The sequence below is a fragment of the Lolium perenne genome, chromosome 4, assembly GCF_019359855.2.
Source record: "Lolium perenne isolate Kyuss_39 chromosome 4, Kyuss_2.0, whole genome shotgun sequence".
Classification (NCBI taxonomy): Eukaryota; Viridiplantae; Streptophyta; class Magnoliopsida; order Poales; family Poaceae; genus Lolium; species Lolium perenne.
In genome coordinates, this window is record NC_067247.2 from 291996692 (window position 1) to 292019298 (window position 22607).

The 22607-nt window shown below is 52.8% G+C and overlaps 1 long non-coding RNA gene across 1 annotated transcript; it reads right to left on the reverse strand.

Moving 5' to 3' along the window:
- Positions 1-14982: 14982 nt before the first annotated feature.
- Positions 14983-15522, reverse strand: LOC139839163 (uncharacterized). Its single transcript, XR_011756854.1, has 3 exons — positions 15436-15522; positions 15304-15357; positions 14983-15215 (listed from the first exon to the last, which is right to left on the reverse strand). It is a non-coding gene; the product is annotated as an uncharacterized lncRNA (long non-coding RNA).
- Between the last annotated feature and the right edge of the window lie 7085 nt (positions 15523-22607).

A 22607-nucleotide genomic window follows, 5' to 3' on the forward strand; every position in this document is an offset into this window, starting at 1 on the left:
GCTGCCGGGCGAGCTCACCAAGCTCATCAACTGGCTCGAGAAGGCTCCTGACCGCTTCCTCGACTGGAAGGATTCGGCCGCGCGTGCCGTAGCCGACATGGCGTTGTCCTTCATGCTTTCCTGGTATGACGAGGTCAGCCTTGACCAGCTGGAGCACCAGCGGGCCGACGTGGAGGACAAGCTCAGCGCGGAGAACAAGACCGCCTGGCTCGCCCGCGCCTGCGCCATCGCTGACTTCGTCAACAAGGGCACCTTCATCGAGGATCCAAACCCTCCTGAAGAGGACGAGGATGAGGAGTCTGATGATGAAGAGATGGAGGACGCGCCGGATGCGCCAGAGGCGGACCCGGCGGCCGGCTCGACAGACGCTCCCCCGGCTGGTCCTCCTCCAGCCGGCGCTTAGTTTTACCTGTTTGCATTTTGCTTTCGCCAAGACAAGTGGTTAAATCCCCGGAATGTCGGGTGCATATGTAAGACAATATTATTATCCTTTTTATGAAGTCACACTTTAGTTTGTTTGCTTAATCATTTGTGCGCCGGCTTGTTTTCCCTCTGCTCATTCGCTTTTTCCCATCCGCCCCACTCTTTGGCTTTGCTCTTTCCGATCGTACGTCCGACTTGCGATCCGTCGCCGGATCAAGAGCGTGCCGCTGGGTGAGGCCGATAGTATTTCAGCCGGATGAGCCGAGTTGGACAATCCGGCGCTTTTATGAAAAAAATTGACAAGGGTCAATTCGCCTTCACTCTTTCCCTTAGTCGTTTTTTGCGTGCCGGCTCCTTAAGCATCTACCCCCGCCAGCCGGACAGCCGGGTTGTGATCTGTAGTTGGATCGGGAGCTGGCTGTCGGGAAGCCGGTTCACAGTACTAAGCCGACCGTGTGAGAGGGTGCAGGCCAATTGGTGAAAGCAATAGAGTACGCGAAAAAACTTGTTGAAACCGACGCTCTTGGCGCATGCTTTTTCATTGGCACAGGTTACAAAAGGAGCACAAGGGATACATACATTCCTTCTCTCAAGTGTAAAATGGGCGAAGCAAGTTGACATTCCAGGGACGTTTAGTCTCCTCGTCAGTCTGGTTCGACTTGTTTTTGTTAGCCTCTTGGGCATCTACGAGATAGTAGGAATCATTTCCTACCGCCTTGCTCATGATGAAGGGACCCTCCCATGGGGATGATAGTTTATGCTGTCCGGCTGTCCGTTGGATCAGCCGGAGCACTAGGTCTCCTTCTCGGAATGCTAAGGGTTGAACCTTCCGGCTGTGGTAGCGTCGAAGGCTTTGTTGGTAGATTGTGGATCTGGACGCAGCCAGCAGCCGGGCCTCTTCGACCAGGTCGACTCCATATTCACAAGCCTCTTTGGCTTCGGCTTCTGTGTATAGCTTGATTCTTGGCGCGTCGTGCTCAATATCAGTCGGCAGGATGGCTTCGGCCCCGTATACGAGGAAGAACAGTGTGAAGCCGACGGAGTGGTTTGGCGTGGTGCACAGGCTCCAGAGCACAGAGGGCAGCTCTTATATCCAGCAGCCAGCTGCTCGCTCGAGCGGCTCCACCAGTCCGGGCCGGATGTCGGCTAGGATCAAGCCGTTGGCCTTCTCTACTTGTCCATTGGACTCCGGGTGTGCCACGGACGCTAGGTCCATTCGGATCCCCATTTCCTCGCAATAGTGAGAGAAAATGCCTTGGGCGAAGTTGCTGCCGTTGTCAGTGATGATGCTATGGGGGTAGCCGTATCTCACAATGATTTCCTTGAGGAATGTGACGGCTGTGGAGCCGTCCAACTTCTTGATCGGCTTGGCCTCAATCCACTTGGTGAATTTGTCAATCATCACCAGGAGGTGTGTCATGCCGCCTCGGGCAGTTCTGAATGGGCCCACCATATCCAAACCCCACACGGCGAATGGCCAAGTGATGGGGATGGTTTTCAAGGCGGAAGCCGGCGAGTGCCTTTTCTTGGCAAAGCGCTGACAGCCATTGCATTTCTTCACCAATTCTTCTGCGTCCTTTAGCGCAGTCAGCCAGTAGAAGCCGTGCCGGAAGGCTTTACCTACTATGGATCTAGAGGAGGCGTGGTGGCCGCATTCTCCCTGATGGATTTCCCGTAGGAGTTCAATCCCTTCAGCTGGTTTGACACACCGCTGGAACACCCCAGTTACGCTGCGTTTGTACAACTGGTGGTTGATGATGGTATATGCCTTGGCCCTTCTCTCAATCTGCCTGGCTTGGGCCCTATCATTGGGCAGCACACCATCGGTGAGGTAGGAGAGGAATTCTTGTGCCCATGATGGTACGCATCTTATCTCGAATACGCTAACCAACAAGGCCTCCTGCGTGGGAGCTTCCGGAGTCGACTACATGGTCGCCGGGTTCGGCTGTGGAGCCGGCGGGTGTGGCTGAGAAGCCCCCGAATTTGGCTGAGAAGCCCCCGGGTTCGGCTGAGAAGCCCCCGGGTTCGGCTGTGGATCCGGCGGGTTCGGCTGAGAAGCCCCCGACTTGGGCGATGAAGCCCCCGGCTTTGACTGAGAAGCCCCCGGGTCAGCAGGCACGAATATGGAATCCGAGTCCGGTGACGGTGTGATGGACGGCTTCCGCAGATGTTGCAGAGCTACGCCTGGCAGAATTGCCTACCGGGTTGAGCCTATCTTGGACAGGGCGTCAGCCGCCTCGTTGTTTGCTCGCGACACATGATGGAATTCGCAGCCATCGAAGAAGCCGGATAGCTGCTGGACGTGGAAGCGGTACGACGCCATGTTGGCATCCTTCGCATCCCAGTCGCCAGACGCTTGCTGTATAACCAAGTCGGAGTCGCCAAAGCAAAGGATGCGACGCACGCCAATCTCCTTGGCCAGCTTGAGCCCGTGAATGAGCGCCTCGTACTCCGCCACATTATTGGATGTGGAGAAGTGGATCTGTAGGACGTAGTCCAGTCGGTCTCCCTTGGGAGAGGTGATGACAATGCCGGCTCCCAAGCCGGTGCGCATCTTTGATCCGTCGAAGTGCATCTTCCAGTGTGTGGAATCAGGCACAGGTGGCAGGTACTGCATTTCGGCCCAGTCGACTAAGAAGTCCGCGAGGATCTGCGACTTGATGGCCGTTCGTGGCTCGTAAAGGATGGTATGGGCAGCCAGCTCCAGGGCCCACTTGGCAACCTGGCCATTGGCGTCTTTGCTGCCGATGATTTCCGCCAAGGGTGCTGTGGCCACCACCTTGATGGGGTGCTCTTGGAAATAGTGCTTGAGCTTCTTGGCCGCCATGTACACGCCGTAGGTGACCTTCTGGTAGTGGAGGTAGTTTTGCTTCGACTGGGAAAGCACCTCACTGAGGTAATAGACTGGGCGCTGAACCGGCTGCTCCTTGCTGGCTTCCTTGCGCTCCACCACCAGGACAACACTAACCACTCGATTGGTGGCTGCGATGTACAACAACATCGGCTCCATTGAAGCCGGCGACGCCAGGACGGGTGCGGTTGAGAGCACACGCTTTAAGTCACGGAAGGCTTCATCCACCTGCGGCGACCAGAGGAATTTGTCCGATTTCTTGAGCAACTGGTATAGGGGCAGTGCCTTCTCCCCCAGCCGGCTGACGAAGCGGCTCAAGGAGGCCAGGCAACCTGTGAACTTCTGGACGTCCTTGAGGCACTGCGGCAGTTTCATCTTCTCTAGGGCACTGATCTTCTCCGGGTTGGCTTCAATCCCTCTTGAGAGACGAGGTAGCCAAGGAGTTGGCCGGCTGGCACGCCAAAGGTGCACTTAGCCGGGTTGAGCTTCATCTGGAATCTTCGCAGATTGGTGAAGGTTTCTCTCAGGTCATCAAGGAGGGTGTGCTTCTCCTTGGTTTTTACAACGACATCATCCACATATGCGTGAACATTTCTGCCGATTTGCTCTTGTAAGCATTTTTGCATGCACCTTTGGTAGGTGGCGCCTGCATTTTTCAAGCCGAATGGCATAGTCGTGTAGCAATAAGCCCCGTACGGGGTAATGAACGAAGTCTTTATTTGATCAGCCGGATTCAAAGGAATCTGGTGGTAGCCTGAATAGGCATCTAAAAAAGACAACAGTTCACAGCCGGCAGTCGAACCTATGAGTTGATCAATGCGCGGCAGGGGGAAGGGGTCCTTCGGGCACGCCTTGTTCAGGCTGGTGTAGTCGATACACATGCTCTAGGAGCCGTTCTTCTTCAGGACCAGGACCGGGTTCGCCAACCAGTTCGGGTGTAGTACTTCCATGATGAAGCCGGCTGCGAGCAGCCAGGCGATTTCTTCACTGATGGCCTTACTTCTTTCTTCGGCGAAGCGGCGAAGGGGTTGCTTCACCGGTCTGGCCTCTGGCCTGACGTGGAGGTGGTGCTCAGCCAACTCCCTCGGCACACCCGACATGTTCCTTGGAGACAATGCGAAGATGTCCCGATTCTCACGGAGGAATCTGGTGAGCTCGCTTTCCTATTTGCTGTTCAAGCCGGCACCGATGGTGACGTACTTGTCCGGCTGCGCCGGGTCCAGCAGGATCTGCTTGGTGTTGTTGGCCGACTGGAAGTGAGTCATCCCAGCCGGGTTGCCTACAGCCGGCATACCCTCCGGCGCGGCTTTGGCCATGGTGACGGCGTCGTGGATGAGCTGCTTCTCAGCAGCGATGACTAGCGTCTGAGCCATCTTGGAGCTCTGCGTGGCGCACTCCATGGAGCGGCGATAGTCGCCGGCTACGGTGATGACCCCTTTTGGGCCCGGCAGCTTCATCTTCAGGTACCCATAATGGGGCACCGCCATGAACTTGGTCAGGGCCGGCCAGCCCAGGAGCGCGTGGTAGGGGCTGGCCAGGTCAACCACCTCGAACTCGGTGCAAAAGTGGTCCAGCTTGCCGAACATGACCTCCAGCGTGATCCGGCCAATCGGCTAGCAGCACTGGCCTGGAACGATGCCATGGAAGACGGTAGGGGTGGGGCGCAGCTCGGCCTCCTGGATGCCCAACTTGCGGGCGGTGTCGCGGTAGAGGATGTTAATGCTGCTACCGCCGTCGATGAGGACGCGCGAGAATCGCACGCTACGCCGGCTTGTGCCGATGGTGGGATTGAGGACCATGTGTAACACCCCAAATTTCAAAATAAAGAGAAAATGAATTTCCTTTTTACAAAAATGAGAACCAACAAAAACTTTTCTTAAATAGAGTGCTATGCTTAGTGCTCCTACCTCTTATTTGTATTTTTGCCATGATGAGTGTTATTATGCTTATGTGATAAACCCTAAAAACCTAAAGTGATCAAGTGAAGATCACAAACCAAATAAAATTAAAAGAGAAAGAAATCAAATAAGAAAAACCCTAAACCCTAACCTTCTCCAAAATCCCTTGGATATATTTTGAGAAACCTAAAATAAAGGAAAAAGCCATATGTGGGCCTATAGCCTCAATATGTGAATCTTGAACCCTACCTTTCCTTATTTTGCTAAATGGTGGTGAACCATTACAAAACTTATTAAACCCTAAACCTCATCCCTCTGGTCATCAAACTTTGAGAAATAAAATAAAAAGGAAAAATCTTATTTAAGAAAGAGGCATATGTGCCTATGGCTATTTTTGTAAAACTTTACCCTAGGCCTTTCTACTTTATTTAGAGGTTTGGAAAACCTTCTTAACCCTTATCTAGTACTTCTCCAACCCAATCCAAAATAAAACAAGAGATTTCAAAAAGAAAGTAATAATGCCATAGAGGCATATGAGAGCAAAATATCAAACTTGTGAAATTAAGGATCTTGACCCTAAGACTTATAGTGAATGGTTGGATCACTCCTATATACCATTTCAAAACTCAACAACATCAATTGGGTCAAGCCTAGTCAAATTAAAAATCAAATGCCACATATGCATAGAAGCATATATGACACATAGCCATAATCCCCAATCCTTGCCCTATGACTTTAAACCTTCCCCAAATGATGTGAAACCATCTCCCAACCTAATATAACACTAAATTGACCCTAACCCATGCCCAAGTAAAACAATGGGAACAATTTATGTTGGGGGGATAACCCCCGGTATGCCAAAGGCATGCCAAACCGGATGGTTTGAGCCATCAAGATACCGGTTTAATGTTCTTGCCGGAAGCCTAGTAGGAATCCGGGAGAGCAAGGCTAAACCGGTATCCCCAAAGGGGTATGCCGGAACCCGGTATAGAAGATACCGGAAAGGAGAGCCTGTCGGCAGGTCTGGTCAAAGATTCTCTTCAGAGCAAGAAGACAAGGATGAGCCAAGCAAAGTAACTTTATTCAGAGCCCTGGCGCCAAAGAGAGAGGTGACGTCCAAAGAAGCCGGAGGACATCAGCAGCCCTGATAAAAGAAGGCCCCGGTGTCATCTATGATTAAAGTAGCTTTGTACAGTAGCTCTGTAAAGTAGTTTGTCCAGTCAAAGATGCCGTTAGGGTTTCTTGCAGTGTAAGCCACCCTCTCCCCTATATAAGGAGAGGGGGCAGCCCTTCTCAAAGAGAGAAAAAGTATGTACGCGCGTGTGTAGGAAGGCAGAGCCTGTAGCTTGTGCATCAATGAAAATGGTGATCTAGAGGGAGTTCTTCCTTGTGTCTTTCTTCTTCAACCTCTGGCCTTGGCCAAGTTCTTGAGGAAACCATCCGGAATCTCTTCCCACCTGATCGCAAACCCTCCCCCGAATCCTCTTGCGTCCATTCGGCCCCAATCTAAGCCATCCTATGGCATCTGCTCGTTCACCACGACGACAGTTGGCGCCCACCGTGGGGCCTGAAGTGGCGCTTGATGGAGTTCACATTCGGGCGGGCGTTCTCGAGATCTCCGGCGAACGTACGGTGTCCGCGTTGGTGCAGAGCATCTACGCCATGGACTTCATCAACGACAACGCGGGCTGCTTCGCCAACGGCGGCGTCTTCCCCAAGAACGGCCGCATCATCGAGTTCGGCAGCCATCGCGTCTACTTCGGCACCGTCCCCGTGCGCCAGCGCCTCTCGCCGGTGCTGGTGGCACCGGACCCGCCAAGATGGCTCTGTGCTGGCCGCGCCGCCGGCAGCGTCGAGGTAATGATGACCGGTGTGGCTGGTGCAGGAAAGGAGGTTGCGGCTGAAGGTGCCGGTCGCGCGGTTTCGACCCGTGCGGCTAAGCCACCGCTGGAGCGCGGCGCAGGCGCAGCGGGAGCATCATCCGCGCCACCGGAGACACCGCTCCAGGCGGCGATGAACGTCCTCGCCACCCCCATCGCGCAGAACATCGACCCAGCAGCGGCTCAGGCGGAGCTGGAGGCGCAGCGCCAGAAGATGCTGGAGAGCGGCAAGGACATCGTCAGGGCGCAGCGCGAGCTGAACCTAACCGTACGTGAGTATAACGCTGCCCATGGCTTTGCTTCTGTTAGCGCACATGCTGCTAGGATGCCGGAAAACCGGCTAAAAGCTCGCAACCTAGATCAAGATTTGCGCAAAGAGATTCTTACCGGCAAGAGCGCCTCTGCATCTGTTAGCATCGTGGAAAAGCCTAAGTATAGCAGCCCGGATAAAACTATAAGAGCTGCTAAGGCCGGCCAGAGCCGTGCGAGTCGCTTTCCGGAGAGGCTTTGGTAAAGCAGCAAGAGCGTGTTAGAGAGCTGCTTGAAACCATTGAGCAGCAAAATGCTGAGCAGCTGGCTAAAATTTGAACAAGGCAGCGGCCTCAAAATCCGCGCGTTCAACAAAGAATGCCGGTAGCAAATCCCATGGGCAGGCTTCGTCCCCATCCGGATAAAAGGAGAGAAAAAGAAGTGAATGCGCAGCAGATGATCGTATGTACGATCCGGTTCTTGCCGGAAAGCAACAAGCCGGGCAACACGATGCCGGTAGAAAAAGCCAAGGGGCAGAGCGAGGCTACGCTAGAGGCTATGCCGGAAACAATCATGCCGGTAGATATGAGACCGGGCAAAACTATCGAGCTGCAAGGGCAGCGTACGAGGAGGAGGAAATAGATCCCCCAAGGTATCGGCAGGCAAGGGCCGCGGTACCGGAATGTCACGATGAAGCCGATTCAACGAGACCGGCAGCATACCGGAACCCATTGGGAGAACGCCTGGGAGAGAGATACTTACCGGAACGGGATGCGAGGCACCGTCTGGATAGAGTATACTTGTCGAGAAATGATCGAGGAGGAAGGTCCTCCAGGTCCAAAGTGTTTTGGCCCAAGGATCATGAAAGAAAAACCACCAGTTCGCAACTTTATGTTGCCCGTGACACAAAAACGTATGACGGCACCACAAAGCCGGAAGATTGGCTCGCGGATTACGTGACCGCGGTATACGTTGCAGGCGGTGGAGGAACCGTAGCAGGAGGAGGAAACCGGCGTTGGGCCGTGAGAATCATACCATCGTTTTTGGTTGGACCGGCAAGAATCTGGCTAAACAACTTGCCGGCAGGAAGCATAAATGGCTGGCTGGATTTTGAGGAGGCCTTTGTGAGCAATTTCAGCAGCACCTATCAGAGGCCAAACAGGCCGCAGCAACTTGCTCTGTGCGTGCAGCGCCCGAACGAAACAGACCGGGATTATCTAGCCCGGTGGAACACCACAAGGAACTCCTGAGGGGTGATCGAGGCACAAGCCATTGCTTGGTTTAGCAGTGGATGCAGAAGAGGTTCACCGTTGTGGCAAAAGTTGCAGCGCAACATGCCGACAACGTTGGCAGAGATGATACGTGTGGCGGATAGCTATGCGTTGGGAGACCCAACGCAGCCGGCAGTGCAACCGGAGCCGGAACAGCTGCGCCACGAACAGCATCGGGACAACCGGAATAACAAAAGAAGAGAAGAGTTTCCGGATCGAAGGTACGGTCCGCAGCAAGTTGCTGCTGTGCAGGAAAACTTTGAGGCCAGCGACAGCCAGAGGCAAAAAACCGGATCGCAGCCATGGGCGGGTCCTAAGAAACAATGGGTGGAAAAGAAACCCTGGGTCCAGAAGAAGAACTGGCAAGAACCCGCGAAATACACCATGGAAGCTGCCATGGATCAACCTTGCCGGTGGCACACGCCGAATCCGGCACATCCGTCAAACCATCTGACGAAGGATTGTACCTGGACCAAGTACTTGATGCAAAAAGGAACAGTGAAAGATGCGCGGCCACCGCAAGACATGCCGCGGCAGCAACAACAGCTACCGCCACCACCACCACTTACCGGGGCAAACGCCTTACCGGTGCAGCCAAACCGGCAGCAGTACCAGCAAGTTAACCGGGTGGAGCAAAATGATAACCAGCCACCTCCACCGGCACCTTTAGGCCGGAATGTTTACGAAGATCCGCATCTGTGCTGTGTTGTCTTTGTCACTGAGCCAACAGACCGGCAAAGTGTACACCGGCGCTCCATGGAGGTCAATGCTTTGTGATGCCGGCAGTTCCCTAGTACATGATGTGGTCCAATCAGGAAATTACCTGGTCATCCAAGGATCACCCAAAGATCATGCCGAATCCGGGTGGATATGCTCTTGTTGTGGACCCGATCATGAAAGGGCCGCAAACTCGAGTGAAGTTCAGCAAGGTACTGATAGACAATGGCAGTAGCATCAACATCATGTACAAGCACACCATGCAAACGCTGGGCATAACAGAAAACATGCTTCAGCCAACGCGCACAACGTTCCATGGGATCGTCCCTGGCTTGTCCTGTGCCCCGATAGGAAAAGTTCGGGTGGACGTGGCATTTGGAGGACGTGACAATTGCCGGGTGGAAAATCTGGAGTTTGAGGTGGTGGATCTGGACAGTCCCTACCATGCATTGCTGGGGAGACCGGCGTTGGCTGCTTTCATGGCCACCACTCATACGGCTTACCTCAAGATGAAGATGCCGGCACCTCGTGGGCCATTGACTGTGGTGGGAAACTATAAGATCTCACCGGAAATCGCATCTGCCGGATCAAACCTAGCAGAATCGCTTGGTGATCGCGGAGGAAAAGAAAAGAATGCAGACAATTTATTCTGGCTCAATCCTCACAAATGAGTTTGGCGGCAATGAGTGAAAACATGGGCACACCGGCATTCAAGCCAACCAATGAAACAAAGAACATTGTGCTGGATCCGGCTTACCCAGAGCGCACCGTTCGTATCGGCGCCGGCCTTGATCAAGCATAGGAAAGCGCGCTCGTCAGCTTCCTCCGTGAGAATCGGAATATCTTTGCCTGGTCAACTGATGATTTGGTAGGTGTTCCGAGGGAGCTGGCTGAGCACTCTCTAAACGTCCGGAAAGATGCCAAGCCGGTGCGGCAGCCACTGCGTCGGTTCGCTGAAGACAGAAGAAAGATCATAGGAGAAGAAGTAACCAAGCTGCTTGTTGCCGGATTCATTGTGGAGGTCACGCACACAGAGTGGCTGGCCAATCCGGTAATGGTTGAAAAGAAGAAAGATGAGAACCTGGAGGCAAAAGCTCCGAAGGTGTGGCGCATGTGCATCGACTACACCAATCTTAACAAGGCTTGCCCAAGAGATCCTTTTCCTTTGCCACGAATCGATCAAGTGATTGATTCAACTGCTGGGTGTGAGTTGTTGTCCTTCCTGGATGCCTATTCCGGTTTCCACCAAATTCCCTGAAGAACGGAAGTTCAACTAAAAACTGCGTGCATTACCCCGCACGGGGCGTAGTGCTAGGTCAGTATGCGTGTTGGGTTGCGCGGCTGGTGCGACGTACCAGCGCTGTATGCAAAAATGCTTGTTTGATCAAATTGGAAAAAATGTGCAAGTCTATGTGGATGACATCGTGATAAAAACTAAGGTAAAAAACACTTTAATCGATGACATCCGGCAAACATTCGATAACCTAAGGCGGTTCCGGATGAAACTCAATCCGGCAAAATGTACCTTTGGTGTCCCCGCCGGCAAGCTGCTCGGTTTCCTGGTTTCAAGCCGGGGCATAGAGGTTAATCCGGTAAAGATCCGGCGATAGAAAGAATGGCTATCCCTCGAGAGTTAAAAGATGTGCAAAAGTTTACCGGAAGCTTGGCATCGCTGAGCCGGTTTGTAAGCAGGTTGGGAGAAAAAGCTCTGCCACTCTATGCTCTCATGAAGAAATCTGACACGTTCGTCTGGACCCCTCAGGCAGACGCAGCGTTTAAGGAGCTAAAAACGATGCTAGCCACAGCACCCATACTGGCTTCACCTCTAGAAAGGGAGCCTATGCTGTTATACATAGCAGCAACAAACCGGGTTGTGAGTGTAGTGGTTGTGGTTGAAAGAGAAGAGGAAGAAAAACCGTCCAGAGGCCGGTATACTACTTGAGCGAGGTGCTCTCCCTCTCAAAACAAAACTACCCTCACTTCCAGAAAATGACTTATGGCGTGTACATGGCCGCCACAAAACTCAAGCACTACTTTGAGGAGCACCCCATGAAGGTGGTGAGTGAAGCACCAATTTCCGACATCATGTGCAACAAAGATGCCAGCGGCCGGATTGCAAAATGGGCGATCCAAGATATCACCGTACGTGCCGGTATATGAAAGAAGAGATGCCATAAAATCACAGGCTTTGGCTGATTTCCTTGTTGATTGGGCGGAGATGCAATACAAACCGCCAGATCAGAGGATAGAATACTGGAAGATGCACTTTGATGGATCTAAGCTCAAGGAAGGTCTAGGTGCCGGTGTGGTGCTTACTTCACCAAAAGGAGACCACCTCCGGTATGTTTTGCAAGTACATTTGGGGCATCAAACAATGTCGCTGAATATGAAGCTTTGATCCATGGGCTTAAGGTCGCAAAAGAAATCGGTGCACACCGGATCATTTGCTATGGCGATTCAGACCTTGTGGTACAGCAGTGCTCAGGAGATTGGGATGCAAAAGACGCCAACATGGCCTCGTACCGGTTTCACGTGCAAAAGATTGCCGGATTCTTCGAAGGATGTGAGTTTCACCATGTGCCGCGAGCAGAAAATGAAGCCGCGGATGCTTTGTCCAAGTTGGGCTCATCTAGGCAAGAAATTCCTCCCGGAATAGCTTTGGCTCACCTAAGAGTGCCATCGATCAAGCCGAGCCCGAATCAGAATCAATTTTTGTACCAGAGTCACACGTAGTACCCATGGATATCGATGAAGGGAACCCGGGGTCTGCTCCGGTAGGCTCGGGGACTGCTGTACCCATACCGGAAGAAACGATGCTGGTAGATAGCATGGAGATAGATGCACCGGTGTTTTTGGTTCGAGAAATACCATCATGGGTTAAACCTATTAAGGAATTCCTGATCAGCGGCACCTTGCCGGCTGACGAAAAATGAATCAAGGAGGATACAAAGAAGGTCCAAAGCTTACACATTCATCAATGGTGAGGTGTACAAGAGAAGCGTTACCGGTGTCCTTCAAAGATGTGTGGAACCGGAGGAAGGAAAAGAAATGCTTGAGGAAATTCACCAAGGAGAATGTGGGCATCATGCTTCATCAAGGGCTTTGGTAGCAAAAGTATTCCGGCATGGGTTCTATTGGCCCACTGCTTTGGAGGACGCTGAGGATTTGGTAAGAAAATGCAACGGCTGCCAGAGGTACGCCAAGCGTAACCATACCCCACAGATCCGGTTTAAAGACAATACCGCTAACATGGCCATTCGCTGTTTGGTGCCTTGACATGGTTGGACCATTCAAAGCGCAAGAAGCGACATGACTCACATCTTGGTCATGGTGGATAAGTTCACCAAGTGGCTGAAGTAAAACCTATCGCAAAGTGTGATGGGCATACAGCTGTGAAATTCTTGAAAGATGTCATTTTGCGGTATGGATACCCGCACAGCATCATCACTGATAACGGAACCAACTTTGCTCAAGGTGAGTTCAAAAGGTTCTGTGAAGAAAAGAACATCCGGTTGGATTTGTGCTCAGTGGCACATCCACAGGGCAATGGCCAAGTAGAAAGAATGAATGCCTTGGTGCTTTCCGGTATCAAGCCTAGACTCATTGATGCGGTGGAAAAGTCACCGGGATGTTGGCTCGATGAGCTACCATCAGTACTGTGGAGTATAAGAACAACTCCAAACCGGTCTACCGGATACACTCCCTTCTTCATGGTTTATGGAGCAGAAGCGGTGATACCAACCGATATCATCCATGATTCACCAAGGGTACAGCTCTATACTGAGCAAGAGGTCAAAGAGGCTAGAGAAAACGATGTGGACTTGCTAGAAGAAGCAAGAGAGCTGGCTTTGGCAAGAACAGCCATTTACCAGCAAAACCTAAGACGCTATCATAACCGGAAGGTTAACCCGAGAGTTTTCCGGGAAGGAGATCTTGTACTTCGCACGGTGCAGCGCTGAAGGCCGACATAAGCTCTTGCCACCATGGGAAGGTCCCTTCATTGTAAGCAAGGTGCTTCACAATGATGCATACTACTTGATAGATGCACAGGAATGGAAGAAAGGAAAGGCGGACAGGTCCGGCGAGGAGAGCAAGCGTCCATGGAACGTAGCTCTGTTGCGTCCTTTCTACTCTTGAAGTGGTGGTGTAAGAAGTTCCTTTTTGTACCTTATATGCTATGAATAAAAGATGCCGGAACCTTGAGTGAATCTCGGGGACTACCCCAACTTAAGTTGCATGTAACTTGTCTATTTTTTCAGTTTACCGGTTGCTTATTGAATGTTTTTTCTTTCCGGTTTAGTAGTGTGCTAAATCCTACCGGAGTCTTCGACTCTGCTGCTGTCCGCAAACCGGCTTCATGGCAAGCAAGATAAACCGGTAGGAGATAAGCACATGAACTGCGAAAAGGGAGAGCAGGAAAGAACAATCCGGAAGGTTTAACTAACCCCGGTTTAACCGGTTTTTTGCAAAATTTCAAAGTTATTTCTAAGTTCAAGAAGATGCTTGTTTGGTGAAAGAACCTTGTGCTCATACGCCAAAGAACGCCAGAGAAGGCAGGCGAGCCAAGGCAAAAGAACCAAGTATGCATCAAATTGGATGCGGAAGCAATTGAGAAATCTTTGCAGTGCAGGATAAAAGCGGAACCAAAAGCAAAATATGTTAAGGCAAACTCATAAGTACTTAGCTACCGGTATAACTTACCGGCAGGAAATGTTGTAGCACAACCACAGGCAAACTTAAGTTTTACATCATAAGCCCCGGCATTCCGGGGCAGAATTTAACAGATATTGTCTTAAAGCAACAGGACCAACAGATATAATGAGCAAGCACTTCAAAGGAAATCATCATGCGGCAGGGGTTTCCGGAGGAGCAGCACCGGCATCAGCGTCATCCAGAAGCTCTTCTTCGGCTTCATCCTCCTCCTCGTCGAGATAGTCCGTGACGCCAGGAGGGGGAGGGATGAAGGTGCGCATGTCGGCATACTCCGCGATGCGGTACGCGCGATCCTGCCGCTTGGCGGAGAGGATCGGGTCCAGATCCGTTTCTGCGCGCCTTCGCGCACGCCTGATGGCGTCCAGATTGAGCTCCGGGTACCAGGAGCAGGCGACGCGGAGGGCGGAGTCCGCTCCAGCGCGGGCAGCAGAGCACTGCCACTCGCGGATCCTCCTGCCGGCACCTTTCAGACGGTCGCTGATGAGGGAGAAGGTGTCCGGCACCGCCTCGCCAGGCCACAAAGTCCTGTATAGCTGGGTAGCTACATCAGGGATGTCCGAAAGATTGCGGTCTATGCAGCGCATATGGGACACCCGCGCGTTAAGCGCGACCAGATGGTCCTTCGGCGTCCATGGCACAGTAAGATCCGCTTGGCCTTTGTCCTTGCGTTGCGCATCGACCTTCTTGACAGCGTACCTCTGCGAGTCCGGAAAGAGGCCTATGCAAAGAAAGAAAAAGTTTAAGGAAAAGAGTCCGGAAGAAAAGAGACCGGAAGGAGAAGAGTCCGGAAGAAAAAGAGACCGGAAGGAAAAGAGTCCGGAATGAAAGATAACGGAAAGAGAATGGGGTAGAAAGAAAAAAGGCTCGTATGCAGTAGTCAAAATGTAAAAGAAAACAACTTACGGAGGGCAAGTGTATCGGTGCACAGGATCAGCTGATCGCACTCTTTACGCTCTTCCTCCAGCCGCGGCCTTCTCCTCGGCGCCCTTCCGGGCCTTGGCCATCTCCTCCAGCTCTGCCCGCAACACCACAGTGGCATTGGAAGCATCCTCCAGAGCCTCGTCCAACTTGGCCGCTGCGCTCACTTCAGCGGCTTTGAGGGCCTTGGCGTGATCGAGCCCCAGCTGAATCAGCTGAGACTTGAGATCCTGGTAGCTGGTCTTGAGGGCGTTCAGCTCATCCTGGTGCTGCCGGTTGAGCTCGTCCTTTTCCCCTCAGAATCGGAAAAAATGAGTGTTAGCAAGGCTACACTAGTAAAACTGAAAAGAAACCAAGTTCAAAGGAGAAGGGAAAAATAGTACGTTGGGCCGTGGCGAGCTGCTCCTTGAGAGCATCGATGGAAGCTTCCGGGATCACTGTTGAACAGAAATTGTAAATATCACAAGGAAAAGAGGTTTCCGGTAGCAAAGATGCCGGTGAAACGAAAAACTTACCTTGGCACTTGTCATGTGCCTCAGCGAGCTCCCGGTGCTCCCATAAAAGCTCCTCGAAGAGGGCCTTCCGAGTGTCAGCGGTGACCTGTTCAAGAAAAAGAAGAAATAAGGTAAAATTTTGCGCTAAGAACAAAGTTCTTAACCCGAAACTCGGGGGTAGCCGGTGCGGTTTTGCGTTTCTAAGTTAAGTTTGGCGCTAAGAACAAAGGTCTTACCCCGAACCTCGGGGAGTGGCAGGGCCGGTTGTGCGCATTGCTAAGGTACATGATGTGGTAAGAAGAAGATGTTTACCCCGAACCTCGGGGACTGGCAGTGCGGTTTGCGCTAGAAACTTAAGTTAAGTTTTGCGCTAAGAGCTGCGCTCTCACCACAAAACTCGGGGACTGGGAAGATAGACAAGAGAGAAACCGGCATGAAACTAAGGAAAAGATAAAGCAGAACCGGAAACGAAGAAACCGGCAAAGGTTGAAAGTTAATAGAACATACCGTCAGATTGTTCGTGGAATCGTACCACGCGCTGTCAAGCTCTTTTACGGCAGCCCGGAGCCGCATGAAGTGCTCCTCAGAACACCGATCCCCGACAGGATCAGGTGCCGGCAGCCGATCCTTGCCCATGCCGCGGGTCGCCGGAGTGATGTCCGCGGCGTTCCACTTTTGGGCGTACGGCAGGAGGTGCCCCAGGTCCCGGCCTTGGCGCTGAAACTCCGTAATGCGGCCGAGGAGGCCGGTGGCCTTCATGCTGGCGCTTTTGGCAGCCTTGGAGACGTGCAGCACCAAGGGCTGCTGGCCGCCCGAAGGGGCGCTGGAGGCCGTCGCCTTCCCCTTGATGAGCTTGGAGGGCTTGGCGGCGGCGCGGTAGAAGAGGCCCCGGAAGTCTTAGCCGGCGGCGCGCCGGGAGCGGCCTTGGAGGGCTGGGCGCGAGGAGCCTCGCGGAGGCATGAGGATGGTGCGTGGAGAAGGGGAGCGCTAGGAGCGTCACCCGTCTTGGAGCCTTCCGGCGCGGAAGATTCCGGCGCGGAAGTTGTCTTTTCGAGGACGGGAGGAGCAAAAGGCTCCGCCCGCCCGGCAGCTTCTTCTTCTCCGGCGCCGGTGTTGCTGGCGCCTGTGTCTTGGTGTTCCGGGAGGAAGGAAAGATCCTCCTCCGTGCGGTGATCTGACAGTGAAGGGGCCGCACGCCCCGACGTAGTTGTGCCCCCGAAAGGGAGGCAGAGAAGCCGGCACCAGATGGTGCCGGGCTTGAACGAGGAGGAGGGGTTGAGGTCCTTGCGGATCCCTCAGAGCCCGATGGCCTCGGGCCAAGTTTGAGAGCGGGGCTGAGAAAAAGAGAAAAGACAAGTGGTTGAGAAAAAGCAACCGGAAAAGGAACTTAGCAAAAAAGGAGGCAAGCCGGAAAAGGAAATTACCCGGAAGCGGTTGGCATCGCTTTGCGCCGTAGCGGCGCACGCCACTTCTTTCTCCCCAAGGGCTCCGTCCGGAAGCGCTTGGAGGGAGGAGCATGGCTGGAGCCGGCAGTAGATGCCGGCTGCTTGTTCTTCTGGCCCTGGGCCATGAGTTTGTCCACAAACTCAGGACCGGCATCGGCGCGCAGGGGCGGCACGCGCTCGTGGATCTGTGAGTTGGATATGGCTAAGAAGCGATTCGCGAGAAAGCGATAATGGCAAAGTATAAGAAGCCGGAAAAGAAAATACCTCGAGCACAACCAGCTCCTCGGGGTTTCCGGTGGGCTCCGGCGGGTCCCGGCCAAGGCGTGCAGCCGGGGTCTTCCCCATCTTCAGGTCCTTCCAATAGATGTAGGGATCCGGGTCGAAGGAGTCAAAGGCACGCTTCCGGAGAGGTCCTCGCGGCTCTGCCTCGGATAGAGGGGAAGCGGTCCCCGGCCTCGAAACAAGGTAAAAGAAGGTTAGCAAAAGCAGAAACTTACTGGCAAGAAGACAACCCCAAGTGCGTAATCTCTTACTTCTTGGGTCGGACGGTTAGAGGAACCGAGGGAAGGAGGCCCCATTCCCAAGTAAAAGGCATAGCAGTTTGACAAATCTGCTTAGCCTTGAGAACAACATCTTTCTTCTTGAGAGCACGGCCGGTGATCTTGGTAGGATCGCACAGGCCATACATCTCGCTCATCCTATGTGCGCGCGCTTAAGAGGAAGCACCCGGCGCGATATGAAAGTCCGGATGACATCGTCGGAACAGATGTTGGTCTCCTTCTTCAAAGAGGCCAAGAAGCGCACCACCCGATTGGTTTCGGCATGTTCTGTCCTCGGGTTGTAGCTCCGATTGGCTCGCTGGGGGGCCCTCTTGGTATGGAGGAAGGTTGATGCGATCGGCGCGGCCGGTGTTCTTCACGTAGAAGAAAGTTCCTTGCCAGGTGCGGCAAGACTCCAGGCCGGTAAACTTAAGAAAAGTGCTCCCTTGGCGGGAGCCGACGATGCAGGAGCCGCACTGCACGGGCGGCTTGGGCTTAGGAATCTCCTTGCCCTGGACGGAGTTGATCCGCAAGTTGAAGAAGCGGGCAAACGTCTCACAAGTGGGACGAATGCCGATGTAAGCCTCCATGAAGGTGGCATAACAAGAGAGATAGAAAATGGCGTTGCCGTGAAGGTGGTGAGGTTGGAGTTCGTAGAAATCTAGGAACTCCCGGAAAAAAGTAGAGGCAGGAAGGCCGAAGCCACGCTCAAAGTGAGCAAGAAAAACAACAAACTCGTCGTCTTCCGGATCCGGTTCGATCTCGTCATCCGGAATCCGACAGGAAACTTCTTCCGGAATCCTTCGAGACCGGTACAGCCAATCAATCTCGAACTCAGTAACGTTGGAGCCCATCCAGGCTCCGCGAGTGGGTGGGGAAGGCTCCTCGCCGGAAGATTGGCTGGAGCTGCTAGAGGCTTGGCCAGAGCTGCTGGCCTCTTGGCTACCGGAAGCTTGGCTAAAGCTACCGGATTCTAGGTTGCCGCCGGACTCTTGGGGGTTACCGGATTCCTGCCGCTGCCGGAATCGGTTTCCATTGGATCTGAGGCCGTAGATTCACCGGGAGAAGGTCTACGGCGCTTAAGAGAAAGGGAAGAAGAAGATGCGGAGGAGGATTCCTCGTCGGACATCGCGAGGGTAGGTGGAGAAACAGAAATCCCAGACTCGAACCCCGCGTGAAGATCTACGAGTAAGAGGAAAACCAAAGAAAAAGGAGCAAATGAGAACACCAAAGGCTCAAGATCTGGAAAGCAAGCGAACGGCGAGTAAAGAGAAATTAATACCAACCTTGAGCGGCGCGGTCGCTGGGGAGAGAGTTTGCTGGCGAAGAAGCGGGTCTACAGCCGCCGGCGAGCACCGTCGACGGCGAGGCGGAGAAGCTCGCGAAGAAGCACAAATGCGGCAGACGCGAAGAAGTTGCTGCCGAAGATCTCCGCACAGCGAAGTCCGGCGGCGGCACGGCGTGAGTTCGCCGGGCACCGAAGCTCGAACGGGCGACGGCGGACGGAGAGCGGCGGAGGCGCAAAGGCGTGGAGCTCTGTGCGCGAAGGAGAAGAATGCGAAGAAGATGAAGAGGAACGGGCAGTTGCGTTTATATAAGAGAGAGAAAGTGGGCGTGGAACCGCTGGGCCGCGGCGGTTCGCCTCGCGGCCCACGGCGGTTCGCATCATGGGCCGCCACGTGTCAAGGAGATACACGCAAAAACAGGAGGCCACACGGAGATACCCAAAGGATCCAGAGCGGCTAGTGGGATCCGCTGCGCTGCATTTAATGCGTGCGCGGGAGTCGAAACGATGTGACAGCGGACACTGGCGCGTCGATTCTGATGCGCATGTCATCGGCAGGCGCGGGACCCGATATATTCTCGACTTCGCCGAGGAGGGAGTAAAGACACAAGGTGCCGGAGAAAAGAGATGCCGGAACAAGCCTTGCGAAGAGAAGAAAAGGAACAAGGGTAAAGGTGCCGGAACCAAGCTCAAAAGATGAGTGACTAAACCGGTATCTTAAAAAGATGAAAACCTGGCATGGTCCGTAGGATAGGATCCTCCAGACTATACCAGCTTCGGGGACTAATGTTGGGGGGATAACCCCCGGTATGCCAAAGGCATGCCAAACCGGATGGTTTGAGCCATCAAGATACCGGTTTAATGTTCTTGCCGGAAGCCTAGTAGGAATCCGGGAGAGCAAGGCTAAACCGGTATCCCCAAAGGGGTATGCCGGAACCCGGTATAGAAGATACCGGAAAGGAGAGCCTGTCGGCAGGTCTGGTCAAAGATTCTCTTCAGAGCAAGAAGACAAGGATGAGCCAAGCAAAGTAACTTTATTCAGAGCCCTGGCGCCAAAGAGAGAGGTGACGTCCAAAGAAGCCGGAGGACATCAAGAGCCACGATAAAAGAAGGCCCCGGTGTCATCTATGATTAAAGTAGCTTTGTACAGTAGCTCTGTAAAGTAGTTTGTCCAGTCAAAGATGCCGTTAGGGTTTCTTGCAGTGTAAGCCACCCTCTCCCCTATATAAGGAGAGGGGGCAGCCCTTCTCAAAGAGAGAAAAAGTATGTACGCGCGTGTGTAGGAAGGCAGAGCCTGTAGCTTGTGCATCAATGAAAATGGTGATCTAGAGGGAGTTCTTCCTTGTGTCTTTCTTCTTCAACCTCTGGCCTTGGCCAAGTTCTTGAGGAAACCATCCGGAATCTCTTCCCACCTGATCGCAAACCCTCCCCCGAATCCTCTTGCGTCCATTCGGCCCCAATCTAAGCCATCCTATGGCATCTGCTCGTTCACCACGACGACAATTTACAAGTTTAATGAAATTTGACACATCACCTCTTATGTGTTATGGCCATTTTTGCAAATCTTTGAACAAGACCATTTGAAATAGTTTCAATGGTTTGAAAATGTTTCTAAACTAATAAGAATCACATTAGAGTCAAGAAAAGTCAAATCAAATGGAGAGAAATCAAATAGTGAGAAAATTCCATTTTCACTCACATACACATTTAGCCAATTTTGCAAATCTTGACCTAGACACCCCCATTGCCTCAAAATGGTTGGAACCTTTGTCCCCACACACTCTAACATCAAATAAACCTCACCCTTGTCAAAGTGAGGCCAAGAAAAATAAAAGAATGAATAGTTAGAAATTCACAAAAACCTCACATATGGTTTATGCCATTTTTATGAATTTTGACCCTAGACCATTTTGGGCTTCCCCATTAGTTGAACAATGTCTCTAAACACTTAGTACCACTTTTGGAATCAAAGAAACACAATTCAAATGATTTTCAAACTCAATAGGGGATCACATGTGATAATGGTCAAATCTGCCATTTATATTCTGGTCACTACTTTGAGCCTCTCTATTTCAAGTTTTTCAAACTAAACTTTCCCAACTCTTTGCATGTCATCCAAGAGCACATCAAGGTGAACAACTTTGGTAAAGCCCACCATGCCAAAATCATCTCTGATCAATAGTTAGGTTCATCCAAAGTTGGGACTTTTTATTAGGATCAACAATCTCACTTTGTCACTTTTTGCTTTCCTTTGAATTTTAAAATTCCACCACCACACATGTTTGGCTCTGGTCTTTTGCAACTCATTCAACTACCCCATTCTCAAATTTTCGAATCAATTGAATCAAACCAAATTTGGTGAGTTACATCAAAATTCAATTATGGAACAATACCACACTATTTGAAATAGTGTCCTAGCCAACCCTACCCTGCCCCAAATCTCTCCACCTTGTTCCCTTGTCCCCTCTCTGCCTCACCACCCACAGAAACCCTAAGGGAGCAAGCCTAGCTTGCATGTACATGGCCATGCCGGCCATGTTCTTCCTCCCCTTCTCCCCTTCGACTAACCCTCGGGCCACCTTGTCCTCTGGCTCCACCTCACTTCCATAGACCTCCCTAGCCATGCCCCTGTTGAGGTGAACGACGACAGCGGCCGAAATACGCGCGCCCAGAGTGGCCCAGGCCATGCCGATCACGGCGTGGACACGCCCCAGCGCGCGCCACGGCCACCTGCCGCCCCGACGACCTGCACAGCCCCTGGCCCCCCTCTCTGCACCTTGAGCATCACCGTCGCCGCGCCAACCCGCCTAACACGGTCCCGTGTCCCCGCGCCGCCTGTCGCCGTCGACATCATCGCCATTATCCCGCGCCCGTGCCGCCAGAGCTCGACGTCGCGCGCGCCAACCAGACCGTCCCCCACCTAGTTCTCTAGCTCCCTAGCACCGTCTGGACGCCGCCTAGCTAGTGCCTACCTCGCCGACCCAATTCCCTCGCCGGAGCCGCCGCGATGTTGTCACCCTCGCCGCACCCCACACGGCCACCTCGCCATTATAAATAGAGCCATCCCCGCGCCTTCATCTCCACACCAAACCTGCTTGCCTCCTTCTCCTCGATCTCCTCGACCCCTTTCCCCTCTCCAATCTTCACCGGAGCTCGCCAATTGCTCCGTCGATCGCCGGAACCCGACGCAGAAGCCGCCGTCGATTGACGCCTCCCCGAGCGACGCCGCGGGTACCAGCGCCCTCCTCATCGTCAACCACGCCGTCCTGCGCCGCCGCTGACCCTCGCCGGAGTCCCAGCTCGCCGCCGACCCCCTACCTCCGCCGCGGCAGCAAGCCATCCCCTCGACGGAGACGACGCGCCTCGACCGCCCGATCAGCATCTAATCCAACCGCCCACGATCCTCCATACCGTTTTGGTAAGCCACCGTCGCTGACATGTGGACCTCCCCCTGTCAGCTGGCCCGCTGCGCGCTAGATGCACTGTTGGGCCGGCCCAACTCTGCCCCCTGGCATTTTCAAATCCTTGGGCCCGTTTATTTTCCCGCCGGCCCATTTTTCAAATCCGGTTAGATAAATTTAGTATAAATTTAAATACTGAACCCCACTTTGAAATTGAATAGTTTCAAATCTGCTGAACCAAAATTTATGAATTTTATATATTTGGAAAGCTAGTGAAATTATCTATCAAATGCCACTGGTCCCATCTCAAAATTATATGTAGAATTAATCTGACAAAAATAACAAGTCAGGGACTTTGGCACATTCAAATAATTCTTAAAAATCAACCAAAATAGATATGAAGTTAATTCCAACTCCAATAACTCACATTTGACTTACACTAATTGTTTATGCAATAAAATGGTGTGGTCACTTTGCATGATCATGCCCTAGTTTAAGTAGTGGATAATATGGCTAGTTTAAC